The sequence below is a fragment of the Symphodus melops genome, assembly GCF_947650265.1.
Source record: "Symphodus melops genome assembly, chromosome: 11".
Lineage (NCBI taxonomy): Eukaryota > Metazoa > Chordata > Actinopteri > Labriformes > Labridae > Symphodus > Symphodus melops.
In genome coordinates this window covers 11,794,167-11,813,310 of record NC_136701.1, presented here as the reverse complement: position 1 = coordinate 11,813,310, position 19,144 = coordinate 11,794,167, and the positions used below count along the sequence as shown (strand labels likewise).

Below are 19,144 nucleotides of genomic sequence, written 5' to 3'. Positions count from 1 at the left end.
CAACGCTGCTAACAACAAGCCAGAGGATCACTCTCCGCAGAGAAGGAAAACAAATGAATGAATGAGAGAGCGTTGCCACTGGCCTTCCCAGCGTCTCTTCTTTTATCAGGTGACTACTTATTATATTGCACTTACTCATCGCAGGCTACAAATGAACAACTGTGTCGCGTTTCAAATCCCACTATGTATCTGAACTCAAGTCACCTGGAAAAAGGAGCTCCGAGTGTGTACTTCACTCAGCATCTGCTGTCAGCACAAAGCCAGGTTTGAAGGCAAACATCAAAGCCGGAGGAGCCTCGGAGCTGCAGCACTTGTTATTCTGAGGACGTCTGGCAGCTTATCCACTCGCTAGCTTTATCAAATCACCTTGGAAGAATCGCCTTCAAAAAAAAAAGGAAAAAGAAAAATGGAGTCGTCTGAGCGAATGTCGTGGTGTGATTTTGCTTTAACCCCAGTGTGTGAGGGGATGACTTTCGACAGTAAAGATGCACTTTGAGATGTGTGTGCGTGCGTGCGTGCGTGCGTGCGTGGCGCCCCTGCCAAGGAGGATGGATAAAGATACCGTGGGTAACCTCTAGCGTGTCCTTCAGACAGGACAACACGGTGTGTCTTTGATACGTCTGAGTCTGTGAATAGGCGATACTCGGGGAAACTCCATCTTGTGTACCTTTTCCACTGATTGAAGAGAGTTTCAAATCAGGGTTGAGTAGTGGCAAAAAAAAAACCGGGGATGCAATATGAAGATACCTGTAGGTAAAGGTTGACTTTATTGTGACACTTTGCTGTAGAAGGAGGAGGAAGGTGACACATTGCATCTTTTATGGCTCTGCTCGTTTTTGTCGGCCTTTTTGTTCCGCGATGCTTTTGTTTTAATTCGAGCGATAGAAACGATACGATCAGTTTTGTTTCGTCGCTAAAGATAGATTTCGACACTGCTATCTGGCGGTTGGTGTCGAAACACATTACACAATTAACCACCGCCATGAATCTCTGGGTGTCGTTTTTAAAATCAATTAAGTGTTTTGGATTAGAAAAGCCAAAAGTGTATTGATCTTTTTTTTTTTGTACACATTTTAGACCCATCCTTGTTTTTTCGACGTGATCCGATAACGTTAAGATGTGCAACGGGGCTCTGGCAATAAGACAAGATTTACGTTCAAATATGCAACAGCCTGATGGGAAGTTGAGGCTTCTCCGTGCAGAGCTGCAGGGTTTGGGTTGTTGTCATGTCAATGCTGGCTGCTGTCTGCTCTCATAACCCACTGTGGGGGGGGGGGGGGAATGTCACCGCAATGTTCAGTCACAGTGAGTGTGTATGGATATGACCAACAAATAACATCACACAAAGTGATGTCAGGATGAGCAATGTTTGGAGGGACGGAGGACAAACGGTGAAAAACCCGTCAGTGTGGAGTTTGAAAATCAGAGATAATCTTGGTGGTTTTTGAAGCGCTGGTGTGGTGTTTAATTTTAATGGCGCCGTAATGTGCAGAGAGGGGAGGGGGGGGGGGGGTTACAGAATGTGAAACAGAGGCTTTAAGAAACGTGTTTCTATTGAGGGTAAGAGTAAGTCTGAAATAAGGAGTTGAATGGTAAAGAGGTCAGCGCGTGGAAGCAGTTGTTTGGGAGAGAGCGAAGGATTAGCAGGTGTATTCTTGAGGAATGTTGATAAGGCATTTCTGCAGGAAAGTAAGCAAAACTCTTGGCAGGGTTTTGACTGCCGTGTGTGGATATGATAATTAATGTGAGACAAAGAGGCACGTAAGGCACTGTGAGCTATTTATGACAGGGGTCTATGGAGGAAATTAGTTCGGAGGATTTGGCTTTTTTTTTTTTTTTTTTTTTCACCAAGTCTTTCATTTTCTGCACTTTTCCAGAGGGAGCATCACTCAGTTCAAATTTGGATACTTTGTCCTTGTAGCACATTTTGCATTCAAGACCTACGAATGCTCCCTCTCCCAGGTGAATTTTGGTGCAGCCTAAGAATGATGTCTCACTGGGCATTACCAACTACTGTAAAATATCAAAGTGTGTGCACAGCAGGTAGTACATAATGCTCGGATTATTTTAGCTGCCGGGAAGGACTCGTAGACTTTTTTGAATATTTGTGCGTCCCATCTGGGAACTTTGTTTTTTACTCCACTACACATTATGTTAAGTTTATCTTTAGTCCATTATTTAAAATGAAGCCATCTACATAGAAGCATTTGTTTTTCCTTCATGGGTTGCAAAATAGCGATGGCTTGGATTATCAAATTGATCTGACATTATTTTCTTGATTTCTCATAATGTCTCAACTATATCAGAAAATGGTGACACTGTAAGATTCAAAACAGCCCAAACAGATTTCATCCAAAGTCTGATTTTTTTTTTTTTTTTTTTTTTTTTTTTAATTTTTTTAAGAGCTGGTGACGGCTAAACTTGGATCACTTTTTGCTCCAACTTTGAACCGATGATGGAATTGGCTGCCTGTACGTTGTTCGTCAGTTGACAAGGCTAAAATGTTACAGGACAACTTCATCATGTAACATGGAGATCTCCATCCATCATAGACGTCACTCTTAAAAAGCGATCAGTCTTTCCTAGAACGCTGAAGAATGACACTGTAAGTTGTCCGACTGTCATAGTGCAAGTCCACAGAGAAGAGCAAAGAATGTAAATAAGACCGACGTCGAACGTGAAGTTAGAAAGAAGTAGAATGTAGGTTAGTTGAACAGAACAGTTAAGTTGGTGAATGTAAAGTCAAGTGAGGGAGTTCAGAGATGACTAAAGTGCATTGAAGGAATGCTTTAGATTAAGGTTTGGCTGTAGAATGTAAAAGTTGTAGGTGGAAAAAAGAAAAAAAAAAAAAAAAAAAGGTTATTAGTAAGTTCCATATAGGAAAAGTTTATCAGGAAGTCGATGAGGCATTAAGAGGATGTGTGTAGTTTGAAGAAGTGTTTTTCCATTGGGACTACTTTCATGTTTCAAAGCTAACAGCGGGGTGTTAACGTGGAAAGTAAAAAAAACCCTGATACAGTTTGTGTGCCTACGCTGGAGAGATTTAAAGTCGTAATCCCTTCCTCTTCCCTCCAGCATCTCTTTCACCACAGCCTACAGTCTATACAGCCCATTAACTTTCTTTTCAACACTGTGTCCTGTGTAGGTGTATACAGTGTGTGTGTGTGTGTGTGTGTGTGTGTGTGTGTGTGTGTGTGTGTGTGTGTGTGTGTCTATGATTAAGGCTAAGGTATAAGACAAGACACAGAGGCAAGGGGAAAAAGTAAAGGGCATGAGATTGAAACAGTGATCGATAGACTCAATAAACCACAAACAGCCACACTGTGATGGGTGCAAACATTTCCCCAAGGTCTGCCAGAGACAGCCAAATCCATTTGTTCATAATGAACTCATGAGGGCCGCTCTTTGATTTCTACCTGTAAACTCAACAAACGATCCAGTTGGACGAGAACAGAAGCAATACTTTTTTTTTTTTCCTGAGGCTCCACAGTATGTGTTTATCCTGTAGATAAAAAAAAAGGTAAAACATGGTACAGGTAAATAATGTTCCTGAACTGAGCTCAGCGAAAATAATACCCAACAGAAACTATGCGTCACCTTCCAAGCGTTTGTCAGCGCTTGAAACATTAAACAAGTGAACTCAGTGCCGAAGCAGGAGAAATGAAGACATGCAGGAAATCCCTGTTTATCACAAGGTGAATCATAAACTGCAGCTACATCATCACCACATATGTTTAAGCATTAAATAATTAATCATTATTAATTAAAATAAATAATTTATCACCCTGGATAACTTTCAGGATCCAGGGAAACTTTGCAGGGAATAAATTGTTCACATTTGATGTGAATCAGAACAACGAGGAGTTTTAACCTCACTGTAGAACAAAACGTGACGATGAGAGACGATTCATGTTTCGAATGAGGCTTTTTTTTTTCTTCTTTACTTTGGAATCTAGGGTTGTTTTTTTGTTGTTGTTTTTGTTGTTGCAAGTTAGAAAAAAACTGACTTTCAAAACATTTTGTGAAGATCCCCTAAAAATCCTCACAGATCGACCCACTTAACTGCAGACCCCTCTGATCGAACTGAAGCTCAGCACTGTCACATCCACACACCATTCCAATGTTCGAGAAATTGTTGTTATTCATGTTCCCAAAAGGCACGTTAAAAAAAAAAAAAAAAATACCCACATTATTCGTCCTAACTATACCATGAAATCAGTCTATTTTGAGGGGAGATCCGTGTATGAATGGCTCCCTCTAATGGTGGAGCTGGGATGTTAAACACTACTAATTAGGTAACTGCTTTACCGTCTGATTTCCTAAAGTGTACGATGACACCGAGTTGTTCAATCAGTCTTTCTTATTTTGGTTATGAAACACTTCAAACATGCAGCAGTTCCTCACATGTGACCGGTGCTCTCCTATTTCATATTTTAATTCAAATGTAATCCTGATAAAAATTGTCACTGTGAGTTGAGGTACCCTGCAGTGTTCCATAGTGAAAGATAAAATGGATGAACACTACAATGTTTAAAAGAAGAGAAAACGGTCTGGGATAAGATTTTTTTTTTTTTTTTTTTCCCCAGTCTTTAATGAATCGGTGTCACTCTCCCTGTTTCTATTCAATATTGAGAGCATGACACTTCAGAGTTAGGCCTTGACTGCAACACTTGGTTTCAATATTGCTGTTTTAAACTAATCATTCTTAACTGGTACGACTCAAGACGACATTCGTTCTTTCAACAAAAAAAAATTTGGCTGCTGCTGCTGCAAAGAATGTGCCATGTCGGCAGCCTCTCTGAGGAATGAATAAAATGTGAAGGATGTAACATGTCGCCCTTGATCTCTGCTCCACATAGCGGCATGCTCTCAGACAACGAAAGCAGCCTTGATGGCATTAATGTAAGGAAACCTGCCGGTTTACATGTATGTTTTTTGTCAATAATACAAATAGTAGAAATCTGATGTATTCATGTCAGGTCTTTTTTTTTTTTTTTTTTTTTCAGAAATGTATTTTAATAGTGTTGAGAAATGTTTTCATTATCTTCGGTTGTTCTACTTTGTCATGTTTTCGTTTTAATGCAGAAGGAAAAACTGTTGTTGCTCCTCAAATATTTCTTACTATGTGCTGTATTTTTATTTTTATTTTTTTTTTTTTGCCTTTGGTCTGCACTGTTGTATCCACACTGATGTGTCCTCAGAGTGAACTTCAACCAAGCTGAATCCCACTGTGCGCCTGAGCTGTGTGTTTGTGAAAGATGCAATGTATTCATGGGGAAACAGCAGGAAAACAACTCCTTAAAGCCAACATGTGTCCTGCCATACACAGCAATGTGACCTTGACGGTCCCAAGAGTTATGGTGACGCAAGTCTTCCGGAAAGTTCCCACAACCTTTTCCTCTAACTATTGTGAACTTCCAATCGTTTTGTCTTCCGAAAAAAACTGACAATAAAAAACAAAAACAAAAGAAAAAGCCATAATTTAAAAAAAAAAGGAAAAAAAAGCCTGGGCAGTGATTCACGTCAGATATAAGAGTGTTCCCAGCGATGTTGAACAATGTTGGACTCCTTTTAAGAGCCAAAGCATGCAGAGGAAGTGTACGGGGCTTTTTTTTTTTTTTTTTTTGGACCACTTTGGGAAGCAGAAAACAGGAATAAAGACCAGCAATATGCAACTACCAGCCTGCACTCAAGGAAGAAAAACTAATTCAACAACAAACTACAATCAGGATTCGCAGGCTACACAGGCAACCAGTGGTCCGCAATAATAACTGCTAAATGTCTTGACCGGCCTGGGTATTTCTTTTGCAAAGCATGCATACGTCACTGTTGTTTGGCTAATTTGGGACAAATCCCTTCTCAGTATCTACAGACACAAGCCCTCGATTCACCTGTCTCTCCATGTTTGCCATCCGATCTGTGTACATTTCTACAATAACTCCTATATGAAATGAAAGGAGATGTGGTATTCTGAAATATTATTCAATAAAATAACATATATTTGTATGATTGTAAGGAGTGTGCTTTGATGTTTTGTCTTCTCCTCCCAATTCCTTTAAAGTACATCTCCAATGCTGTTTCATCACGACGCTGAAGGTCATCTTTGTTATCCTCCTTCCTGTTTGTCCTTGTAGTCATCTAATGAGCTGTTTCCTTTCATTAACGAATAACCCGATCATATATTACAAAAATACATATTCAACTCATGGAATATATTTTAGATGTTATTAAACCCAGGCTGAAGCGATGAATGCCACTAGGAAATGTGTCAGTGTTATTCTAAATAAGTGACTGGAGGCCATGTTTGTGGCTCCTCAGGTAACAGACAAATCCTTAACCAGCAATAATTTGTCATATTTTTGAATTTTCATATCACAATTCTTCCAAAATAACAAGAAAAAGAAGAAGGGTGTGCCCTCGCAATTATTTGATAATCACTTAAACCATTGGCTCAGAAAATGTTACCACTGATAATATTTTCAAAAATAAAACAAGTTGCGTTGATGCTCTCAGAGTAAAAACAACATCAAGTCGAAAGGCTGTTTAAAAAAATAAATCAACCCTGAAAAAACAGCAGGAAATGAGTACCAGTTTGTGTAATATAGATAAAGTATTGGCCCGCTTTCACTCGCAATTATTGCACAAACAAACATCAACATTGTTGTTTACCGATGAAATTTTGAACAAAACTTCGGCGACTTGCAGACTGACGCAGAGCAACTTTCTCTGCGCAGAAACTCTGTATAAGCCTACTCAATATTTTGCATCAAACTAAACACCTGTCTGACACAAAACGTTAACAAACGTTACCCGCAAGTCACACACTGGAAATAAACTTTACACAAGGACTCCGACTTTAACTAAGCATTCAAACAAGCTGTTGCACTGCTAGTCAAACAAGTAAATATGACTGACTCATTTCGTAGCAGAGAGCGCTCTTACCTCAAACAGGTGTTGAAACATTGACGCTCCACGTGCGAACCTTGTTTTTCCATCATCGATAACAGCTGAGTCAGCTAAATCTATGATCAACTCCAAAATCTTTTTGGCTGTGTATCGCCCTGTAGCCTACAGGCTATGAACTTTCTTATTTCTGAACCTAAAAAAACGTTTTATCTTTCCAACAACACGAGTTATGTTTAGCACGCTATCTGCACTCCTCACGTGCACTGCGTAATAATCAATCAGCCACGCCCATTAAAACGGAATACAATTGTCAAAAATGCCCATATGATAGCTGGCTGTTCCAGGGAACATTTTAAATTAGTAAGAGTCAGGAAAGTACATCCTCTCACTCTGTGTCCCCTCTCCGGTTTTGTTGTTGTTAATAAAACATCCAGCCAAACTTTTAAATTCAATCGTAGTATATAATCACATGAAAAATGTGATGTGACTTTAAAAATACCACCAGGCCAGGCCTGAAGGTGATGATACATTTCCAACCTCTAAAGTGTTGCTGGATAATTTACTGAATGAATCAGTGGAAGCCATACGGTTTATCAACAGTGAGTGTGTGAAGATGATGTCTGGATCCTGCCGCATATATTTTTTCGAGTTCATTTTGTTTAATGCAGTAGGCTGATACACCCTTCTTTTTGTTGGTGTTTTTTTTTTTTTTTTTTTTTTGAAGATTATTGACAAATCTATCAACTTCAAGTAATCAATGATGGACGTTCCCTTTTACCCATTGACAATTGGAAATGACTTTGGATTCTCTTCAGACTGTGGCACTTTTTGTCATGTGTAAGTCTGCCTGTATTCAAAGTATAGTAGCCTCTCTAAACATAAAAATACTGCTATGTTGATCATTGTTAAAAGTACTTGGGATCCTAGATCATCTGTTTCTGCTAAAACTATAATTAAGCAGGTAATCACCACAGACTGTAGACGACTGGAAAGTATTTGGTTAGAAACCGGTAATTATCAATGCAAATCATTTTGAAGTCAAGCTATTAAAATGGCCAAAATATATATTTATCCATTTATATCCATTTGGAAGGCTTATCTTTGTTATAGGTAAATACAACTTTATTAGCTGGTCTGACATCTTCCACAGGGGCCAAGCGTAAGTTAAAATTCTCTGTTTGAAGTTAGATATCCTGTGATTTCTGTATGACTTTCATTAGAGGATGTAAACACAAGCTGTTGTTAACAACAGTCTGTAAAATAAAAGGAATCACACACCAACAAAAGGTTTAAGAGAAAGGTAATCTTTTTTTCCACTACACAACCTAAACAACAGAACCTAAAAAAAGACTCCAAAAAGTTAAACGTTGGTCTCCTGGGTAAAGCTGCGGTGACACCGTTTGCAGGAACCTGCTCCCTTTTTCAGCAGTTCTTGGACTAAGACCTCCTAAGGCTCTCCCAGATGAAGACAGTCCTCTCTGCCATACACTACTGTCAACCAGAGGAGCAGAAGGTCTGTAACACTGAAGCAGGTGAACAAGGTCTTTGTGTGCAGTGAGATACATAGTTTCATTTGATGCCTCAGACCTGAAATACAATCTGTCCTGAGGTCTGCTAAACTACAGTTTCTTAAACTTAATTAATAACAAACATACATGTTATCTTGTTTTCCCTTTTAAGGACAGGATAACTATTTTCAATGAACAAATTCAATAATCTAAGCATCAGCCTTATGTTTCAAAAGAAGAGTGTTCCTCGCAGCTACTCAAGGTTAGTTTTAATTGTCAACTCATGGGTCAGCCGCATCAATTAAACTTCTTATATTATCATGACATAAACAGGGTTACAACAACTAACTTTTGCCAATGACTTAGCAGTAGCCAGGAATGTGATCAAGCAGGTGCTACCCACTGAAACAGCAGAATCAATCTGAGGCAGAAATCAGAAGCTTGTATAATTGAATATAGCAAAGAGTTTACATTAACTCAGACTGTATTATTCCACCGTTTTATATCACTTTAATATATAAAGTGATATCATCTGGGACTTGTGTGTCTCAGACATTGAAGCCAAGTGTCCTCTCTCGTCACGTCTGCAGTGAGCTTATAGGACATAGAGCAACAGATGAGCAGAACCGGTTTATACTGGTTTTTGTTAACTGTGGAACTCTTATGTTGCAGTTTAGCGAAGAATTTCAAGTTTTACTTCATTGTACACACATAAATAGCTTTTTATTTAAAACTTTAGACACTAGGTGGCGGTATTGTGTTGCTGTTTAGGCCATTGGTCAGTAAATTTCTGTATACCCTGAAGCAAGTTAAACATATCCCGACTTTCCTTCAGTAAGCTGGTTTGACAAAGACAGAAGCCCGAGATAAAGATATCAGGTATCATGAGTTGATATAGCGACTCAACCTGTGGCTGCCTTTTTATTTATAATTCTGATCCTGTATTTTACCCCTGTCAGTGAGGACTTTACCTGGTGACCTTTAGTGAGAGAGGACATCACATGATGAGTTGGAATCAAAGTCTGGACTGCTGTTTCATTTGATCAATGATTTCCCTGAAGACAGAAAGGGGGAAAAAAAAAGATTTAAAAAAATGGAGACTTCTTATTGTATGATTGAAAAATGAGCTGTCACTAGTCTTCCTTACATTTTAAGAAAGAATATAACATGTTACTAAAATAACTTTTACACGTCTTCAAACTTGATATCAATAGCAGTTACAATAAAGACCTTATCATAGGAGAGAGGAGTTTACATTTGAGTTTATGGTGACGGCGTGCTCTTTAGAGTCAGCATGGTAAAGTCAAGATGATGGCATCCACCTTCACAACCTGCTGCTTCAGCCTGGCTGCAGCATATTCAGACAACTTTATTTATCCCAGAAGGGCAATTCAGTTTCACAGCCCACCGAGCCATTGAGTGGTCATGGTCACCAACTGAAAAACCACAGAAAATAGTGCTTTCGATTATTTATCACAGGATGTACTGTGCAATGCAAAGCATATTTCATTTTTATCAGCAAATATTCCTCGATAACATTGTTTTGTTATATGAGGGGTTGAAATTTAGACTCTAAAAAAACCACAGTTAAAGTACATTAATAAAAAGTTGAAGCTAAAAATACTACTGACTAAAAGGTGAATTAGCAACATTTAAAGACATGAAATTTGGTTTCAGCATGTTAACAAAACACGTTAGTTATTATTATTTATGTTGAGAGCCTTCAGGTTACAAACAAACAAACTGTTGAATTGATTTCTAGTGTGCTGAAGTCTTGGCTCAATTTTCTCAGTGCATGTTTGAGTCCTGACAGTTAATGTTTGGTTTATATTGCATTTAACCATCCCCTGTTGATTTTTATTATAATTTATGTGCTTAATATAGGGACAGTGCGCATTGAACATGAGCATAAACTCAAAAATGTATTTGCCAGATTGCAACATTAGGCTAATTTCCATATGTAGTCCATTGACAGGTTTATGTGTCCATTGTGCATCTTTTCTTCAAACAGTAAGGAACAGTGTTGAACCTCATCATGACATCACTTACTCTGAAATCATGTCTTTAATGAATCATGTTACCTGACTGTGTTTCCAAGAGAGTACACCACCACCACCATCCCACCACCCCAAACTGAAGGGGTAAAAGAAAATTAAATAAATGGCAAAAGAGCGATTAAAGTAAGTTTGGACAGTGAAGACCTCCTTGACGATTGATAAAGGCCGTCATTGATGTCTTGTCCAAAGCGTTATGTGTGGTCTCTCCAGAGAAACAAAGTGGTTATTTGTACAACTAATAGCTCCAGGGTATCTTCAAATCACGCCTTAAAACCCATCTGTTCAAACAAGCCTACTCACTCTGATTCCCATCCATGTCACTGCAAAACTCCTGTTTTTAATTTTGTTATGTAAAACTGTTAATTATCTCCTTTTAAGTTTCTAATTTATATTTTTTAATTCCTTGGTGTTTTTTGATGGCGGCCATAAATAAAATATATTATTGTTATCAATATTATTATCGTAAGAAGATGATGATCATTTCATATTTGTTGTCGTCCCGAGCGACGCATGATTCTAAAATACAGGTATCCATTGTTATAACTTTCCCAAACAAAACAAAATGTCAAGCCTTGAAAATCACACCTGAAGTATTTCCTGTTTATTTAAACACATTTCTAGGCTACTGATAAATGAGAATAAAAAAGGATGCGTCCTTCAGGTTGAATGATGTAAACAAATCGCCTCAGTGCACCAAGAGGTAGAATACCTTGAAATGTTATTCTCCAAACTCTGCTCATGTGGCCCTATTGGCGTGACCTTTTGTTTAACAAGCCTGAAATTTCCTCCTGGAAGAAATTGGCTGATTTTCCTTGCTCCCTCGAAGTGAGGCCATTGAACCAGAGGAAAACAGTGGCAAATGAAGGCTCTATCTTTTCGATGTTGCTCTCTAAACCTGTTCTGACTTGTGTATTTTTCAGCAATACAGACATGTAGAGATATGTAGGACAGGGTAACACTGTCACAACAATACATTCTCTGTTCCTCCATATTAGGACTTTTATGGCCATTAGCCATTTAGGACGATATCTTGAGCACCACCTTGGCAGTATTCTGTCTATAGAAAGTTAGAGTATGATGCAAATAATTCTTTAAATCTTGACTCTTATATTTATTGAACAAGTAGTTGCAGCTGAGCCATCTTGCCTTCCCCTGCTGCACCTACATGGCTATAGAGTATATTCCCTTCATGGGAAGAGCTCCAAACACAAATACCAGTAATACTATCTCTTTTTCACAGAAGCCTCTTTTAGGTTGCTTACATCCTCAGAGAGCTCTTGTTAAGCTTAGCATTGAGATAAGTTAAGTTATCAAGAGATTTGCCTTATAAGGTCTTTTGGTCTTAGTAGAATTATAAAGCAAAAGTATAGTATTGTTTAAGGTGTAGACAGCTGAACATCATAGGTGAAGGTAGAGTGTCATCAATGGGCATCAAGAGCTCAATTGCTAATCCAACCTTTAAAATATTCATGATAATTTCTCCTTGTGCCAAGGACCTGCTGATATGAGTTATCTTTCCAGGAAATGGTGACATCATCCAGACCCCCAGGAGTTGTCTCCTGAATTTAAAGGCTGGGGGCAATTTCTATCCCATGTTGCAAGGCCCAGGAGCCTCTGCCATGACAGTTGACTGCAGCACATTGTCCCAGTTAGCAATATATTAATGTAGTGCAAATCAGATTGAGACACTCTTAAGACCTTCCTGCTATAGGATTTTACTTCCACACACAACAGGCAAGTCAAAGATTACTGCTTTTCAGAATCTACAGCAGATGCATCAGCTGTAATAGGTGTTATCTTACCAATCAACCAACCAACCAACCAATCAATCAATCAGTCAATCATGTTTTACACTATTGAAGACATTATCATGAAATAAACTTGGTTGCACATGCAGGTTCCGGAAATTTCTTTCCCAATTTAAAGGACTGAGGAGTCTCTGCAATGAAAGGTGGAAACTGAAATCTTTGGCTTCCCTGCTGCACATTGGCCCACTTTGTCCATTTCAGGTCAGTTCTGTTTTTACAGGTTTAATGAACTACTAATATTTTTCCATGGAGAATAAGCATTTTTTTCCCTAAAGTACCTTTGTCCAACAAAGATAGATAACAACAAAGTTCTAGTCTTCCATGCAGATTTTTAAAAAGGAAAAAGCGTACAATGTAATTCAGGTTAAAAAAAAAAAAAAAAGATTTAAAAAGCAAGAAAAAAAAAAGCATGGCTGGAAGGTTCCCTTCATGTTTTTAAGCCCTGTTAGACTTAACACATCCCTATCTCTTTTCTGGAAGCAGCCATTTGTCATCATCATCATTATGTACTGTCATGTGTAATTAACATAGGCTGATTAGGTTTTTAGTCATGCTGCCTACACCAGCTATCATCTCGAGAGGGGGGGGGGGGGGGGGGGGGGGGGTCCCCCCTATTCTGAGAGAGCATTAGCATGCTCAGTGGAGACAATTCCTAGATTCATGAGATGTTTCTCTGTTTTCTCTGTTAGAGGAGGACACAAAAAAAGGACAAAAAGTAAGAGTGTTCACCTCATATCTCTTGAAGTGGTCTTTTTAGCACTTGATATGTAATGTTAAAGTTAAACATTCTGAATAAAAGTGTTTAAACTGATTTATCCTTCCGGATTATATCTTTTGAATCTTTAAATTATTCAGTTAGTTAAAATATACAGTGATAACATCAACATAATTCATTCTGCTTTATTTTACTGGTGTATAAGGAACAAAATAGTGTGACGTTTCATAAACAAGGAAGAAGAAAACTTTTTTTATATATATTCTCTCCCTTTTGATGTTATTTCAGGTCATAACTTTATTCATAAGTTTGCATAAATTTGAGTATGTCCAATTTAACTAACTGGTTGCTGACATGTTCAGACAGGTGAATAGATGCGACACACACACACACACACACACACACACACACACACGCACACACACACACACACAAGGAGCAGGATCTACAAGACAGATACATGAGTAAGTACAAAATAAAACGTCCTTGACCTTGAACTAAATGACAGATCATAATAAGTTCATCAAAAATCTTTCAGCTTCACAAAGCCTTTTCAGAAACAAATGTGTAAAGTCACTGGTTGTTTTTTTTATCAACCACCTCCTATGTATGTTGTATGATCAGTTGGTGGTTATTTTACAGTAAGCCAGGACCTGCTTAACTGGTTTTAGGTATTGAAATGCTGAAGTAAACAACAGTCCAGCTGCAGTAAATGTCGCTACAGTGTATAGAAGAATCCAGTTCCAGTCTGAAAAAAAAGCTGACAAGTGATTCCTTTCTAATTGAGAATCCAAAAACATAACTGGCGGTATCTGTATATGACAGCCTTTGCTGTCTGTCAGTTTTAATATCTGACCTGAAGCTTTGCATTGTGGGAAACAGTACATAAGAATGATCTCATGCATACTGGAGAATTTTTCAGGATCAGGATGTCATCTGGGTATTTTTGGCATACTGCAGATCTCTTGCATTTGCTCACATACTGCATTATGTCCAAATCAGTAGTACTAGGATAGGAGGCAGTTTTTTATATCCTAGCTTCCTCTTACTGTGTTGTGTGTGGAGCTATTTAAGTGTATTGCCTATTTGTATTTCTGCAACAGTGGGCCTTTTAATAATATGGGTTTCAAGTCCATCTTGTCTTACTCTTTATAAACAGAGTAAATACAATATTCTGAGTCAAAGTAGCTTGATGACATAGAGGTAAGAGTTCACTGTACAGCAACTTTGACTTCTGCATTTCAAACATATTATTTTGTAAATGCACTGACTCTAACCTTCTGAGTCTTATCGACTCATTTTAGCTATATTTTATCCACTCAAATCCAGATTGTGACCTTTCACAAATGGCAGATTGATTCATCTATATGCATCTCCCTTGCAGCTACTATATCAACCAGGAAACTTTATGGTGGTTGTAAAAATCACTGAACATAAAAACCGAGAGGTCACCCACAAGACGGAGGAAGGGTGGCACATTTTGCATTTTGCAGCACATACTATTCCAGTCCAAGTGCAAATTGGCAAAATGTATTTTCAAATTAGATGTTAATTTGTAGAACTGAAAAAAAAACCCATCAAAGACATCCAGCACAGAAAACAGTGTTTATCTGGCCTGTGATTACCCAAATAACATCTGTCAGATCTATTAAGGAGTCATAAATCTACTCAAAAGAACCAGGCTTATTTAACCAAAATATTTCAGACGAATGAATAGCTGCAATTACTTCTGGTTCACAACCCAGCAGTCAATTAGACACTACAATCTCTTCGTGATAACCGTGGTAAATGGATGATGGCTCATGTCCCACCGCCTGGCATAATTAAGCTACAAGTCATTCTCTAGAACAAGCTGAAGTTGAGCAGCATCTGATCTGAGCAGATTCTTTAGCGCTCTGGGCTGTCACTGACTTTCACAGTGAGTTCCCCCTCTGAGGTGTGACCTCGGACGGGGGTCAGACAGCCCTCTTTTCTCCTCTGATCCTCCTAGTGCTTTACTGGGGCATCTCAAATCTCATGGAAGCATGACTGGTGCATTTATATAAGATTATTCTCAGTAAACCCACACAGAGAGGAGCTGTCTGCGCTCAGACTGAATGGAGCTTTATATTTCTTAATGCAGCAAATAAGGATTAAGGCATTAAACCAAATATAGTTCTCACGATAGCTGGAGGAACCAATTACCCTGAGTATGTGCATGTTTCCATTATAGACGTCTACATGCTACATTTGTAGACGTGGGAAAAACACAACCTTGGAGGTTTTATGTGCATGTGTTGTTTTAATTATGTATTCCAAGCATCAAATTCAGTGAGCTGCGGCTTTTTTGAATGTCAATAACACAGCTTCAGGTGGATGCGAAATAATGAGGAAATTACGAAGAGTCACCAAAAGTTCATGTCAGTGTTTGCAAGAAATGTGATAGTAATACCTCAGTTACAGTGATTAGAAAATATTGGGGTCAGGATCAGCTTCTTTATAAAAGTGTCTTCACAGTGTTCTAAGGGCTCTGACACTGATAGATCGGCTTTGCTCCCATACTAATAAATAAAGAACTTCAAACCCTGTTGCGTTTATTCCCAGCGCGGAACATAAACGTAGCGTTTCACTCACTCGACATAACATCTTCAGGCAGTGATTAGGTTGTCACGACAACACAATTAGGAAAGCAGTTTAATAAGATACAAGCGTAATTTCTAAGGGACATGGTTGTCATTTGAAACACTTCACAGCTGTAGTTTAAATGAAGCGATTACACATATTATACTGTATTATGTATTTAAGTTTAGAAAAAAATGTGGTAAAAACATGTCGATCTGGACGTAAGAGGAACACATCAGACAGTAAAGAGCCTTTAATTATGTCCCATATCTGGAAGCTTACAGATGTCACATGTCCACAACTGTCTTTCATGAGTGAATTTATAATGCTCCTTTGAGGGCAACATAAATGTTCATGATTACATTACCTCTGCATTTCCATGTAAACTATAATGGTTAAAAACACAACAAAGTAAAAGTAAAAGACCTTTATCATTTCTGTTGATGGATCCAGGACCCCATGAGTTTGCATAACAGCCTCTTATTCCTTAATAACGCCTTATTCAAAGTGAAAGTTATCATTTCTATTGACTTTGACTTTAAATATTTTACTTGTGTTGCTCCAGTATTATCCTTTATAACCATGTGATTTATTAAAAATATATATATATATAATATATAATATATATATAATTTGAATGCAATGTGTTTTTCTTCTGGGTTGAAAATATAAGTTTAAATGTTCAACATTGAAACAAATACACTTTTTAGGTCAAACAAACAATAATTCATCTGGTCTCTGTGCTGTAAAAAGCCATAGAGCTAAATTGTTCTGTGAATACAGCTTTGTTTAACATTCACCACCAGATGACAGCATTGCACTATGAGGTGCTGTTTGTTTTAGCTATGTATACTTTTGTACTACAGCCTGCTCTTCTGAATGAGGAGGGATCATGCATACCGAGGTGAAAGAATTACACTGAGTCACTGAGGCAACATCAGCTCACAAGTGTCAAATATTAAGGTTAAATCCTAATTGCAAAAACATCTGATCACAGGCTAACCAGGCTAACTCAGCAAACCTCTGACTGAAAATATCAAAGGAATTTACCAGAAAGCTGTCAGATGAAAATACTGTTTTTGGTGAAAGAGATTGTATTAACTTTTCAACATTGGTTAATGGGACAAACGCGTTTCTTTAAAGAAATGGAGGGGGGGGGGAGTGAGAAATTGTGTGAGAAAGTGGGGAATGACGTGGAAATGGAGCCGCAGGTTGAAGTCGAGCCCAGGCCACCAGTTCAGAGGAATATACCACTGTACAAGGGCCATCTGTGCCTCAAGGGGGGAAAAAATAAGTATTTTCTGAAATGCCTGCAAATACAGAATCCAACCTAAAAGTCAATTGTTTAGGTATAGACTATAACAACTCACATGTTGTGAGGCAAAAACACAACATGAATACACACACATTCAAATTGTTGCTTTCAGTGTCATCTGTTTCGCTCCAGGTGAGTCATTTAACAAGAAAACAAGAGACAGGTGATGAGTTAAAAACATGTTCTCCTTACTTCCTGTTTCTCTTCAGTGACCGATGACTCAGTGTGACTGTGAGTATCAACCATAATAAGGCAAGTATCACAGTATACTTTCAAAACCAAACCATCACTGTGTGTGTTTGTACTTTCTCACGTGATACAGTAAACTTGTGTGAGAAATTCACGTCTGTACTTGCTCGTGGAAAAAGTTCATGTGGTGAAATATTTCATGTTTTTGAATGACGGATATGTATCAGCAGGCGCCTAAAAAAGGCTTCACAATCAACTCCAACTGTAAGTTTGAAGCTGTTGTTATCAGTCCGCAGTGTTACTGTCAGACAGAGAAAGAATTCGAAAGCAAAAAAGGCTGGGCAGATTACGTCACATTTACAGTAAACAGTGCACCTTATCATCAATTCACACTATTATGAGCTATTCTAACATTGTGTAGCACATTTTTGCCTGGATCAGGCAGACAACTGGCCAATACTGGCTCTGTGCATTGCCTGTCATCACCTGTATCCAATACTTAAAGCTGTTCTCTTGCACTCACTGACCTTATTTCCTCCTCTCTAGATCCTTGAGTCGTACTCACTCCCTGATGTTTGTCACTGTGGATAAAAGAGTCTGCTAAATGAATCATAGAGTCCTGGGAGTTACTCTGTTATTGTCATCGTAAAATGGTTGGCCTAAACTCTTAAACTCTTATTAACAAAATTAATCTGAGTTCTCCTTTCGACCTGCACCTTATTTGGAGTGTACTGTGTATGGGAGAATGGTTATCAGTTCTTGGGAAATTCTGCTGTAGTGGTGGGGTCAATGGATAACATTATTTGAAAATAGTAGGAAGTAAAGACTGAATAAAATCCATTAAAAAACAATGGTTGCAGAACAGAGAGTAGAACACATTGTACCGATAAATGAATTACAGAAAAGACACAAAATAAGTTCTGTTTTCTTCCTGTGTTTACAAAATCAGAACAGGAATGATCTTTCAAAAAGGAAGTAAGGACTGCTAACAAACCTTTGATTCTCAAATGGTACAGATTTGTTCAAGTTTTGTTGAAAAAGCTATAACGGCAAACAATCTCAGGCAAATCTCTGCCAAATATCACAAAACCCAGATTTATACTTTCGCAATTAAGTGTCAAGAAGTGAAACATCTAATGTGTCTGTTTATTAGGGTGTTAGTTTGTTTATAAACACTCACACCTACATATTCACAATACTCTACCAACAGCTGTTGAGTTTTTGTTTTTTTTTGTAAACTGAGATCCACTCCTCCAGCAGTTTGTGGATTTTGATGGTTATAATATAAACCTCCTCCATGTCAAAGTGGGGTTCAATATTCAGTTCCGCTGACCCATTGCAACTTAAGTTCACTCTGCCAGTGAGGAGAAGTTAACTATAAGACATGCATTTAGCTGCTACAAACACACACTAAAGTTAATCAACCTGAGTTTCGAAACTTCTTTACAGAAAAATGTTTATAGGCCGAGTAGTGGTAACTTCACATACACTATTTAAAAAAAAAAGAAAGAATTGTCTTGTGTTTCATTGCACAATATGATGCCTTATTTGACCCACTTTTAATAAAAAATCTTATCTCAAATTGTCTGTCACTTAATCAGGTTTTCAATGTCTAGAATTCATATCTAAACTTTAATATATGATAATTAAATAAAGGTTGGCATGGCTATTTCATAATTTTCCTTTACTTATTATAACAAATTCTGCTCTGTGTGCCTTTGAATTGCCCCCAGAGACAGATAAAGTTTTTTGAATTGAATTGAAAAAGTATGGGCTAGGCCATTTAACATTTTGATAGGTCTTTAGGTCATTTCTTGAGGTCTTTTCATGAACACACAACGTGTAAGTACTTCAGTAATGTATTACAGCTGATCTAATGCATTAACCTATGCAGATGATGTATGTAAGCTTCTCTTGATAACTGTTGTCAGGGGTCTGTTTCAGGAAACTGACATCATGAAACTTCAGGTGTGCGCCGTTACGTCGATAAGTCGAAACTACGCGCGCGTCCCCGCCCACCTGTCACAGAAACCGCCTAAAAAAAA

General features: G+C 38.1%; 1 protein-coding gene across 1 annotated transcript in view; it reads right to left on the bottom strand.

The window, feature by feature from the left end:
* The window catches only part of nlgn2b (neuroligin 2b), a 156,905-nt gene extending 149,924 nt beyond the window's left edge, over positions 1 to 6,981 (bottom strand). The window contains exon 1 of the mRNA XM_079355009.1: positions 6,943 to 6,981. The gene's annotated coding sequence lies outside the window, so the exon portion shown is untranslated. The remainder of the gene's footprint in view (positions 1 to 6,942) is intronic.
* Between the last annotated feature and the right edge of the window lie 12,163 nt (positions 6,982 to 19,144).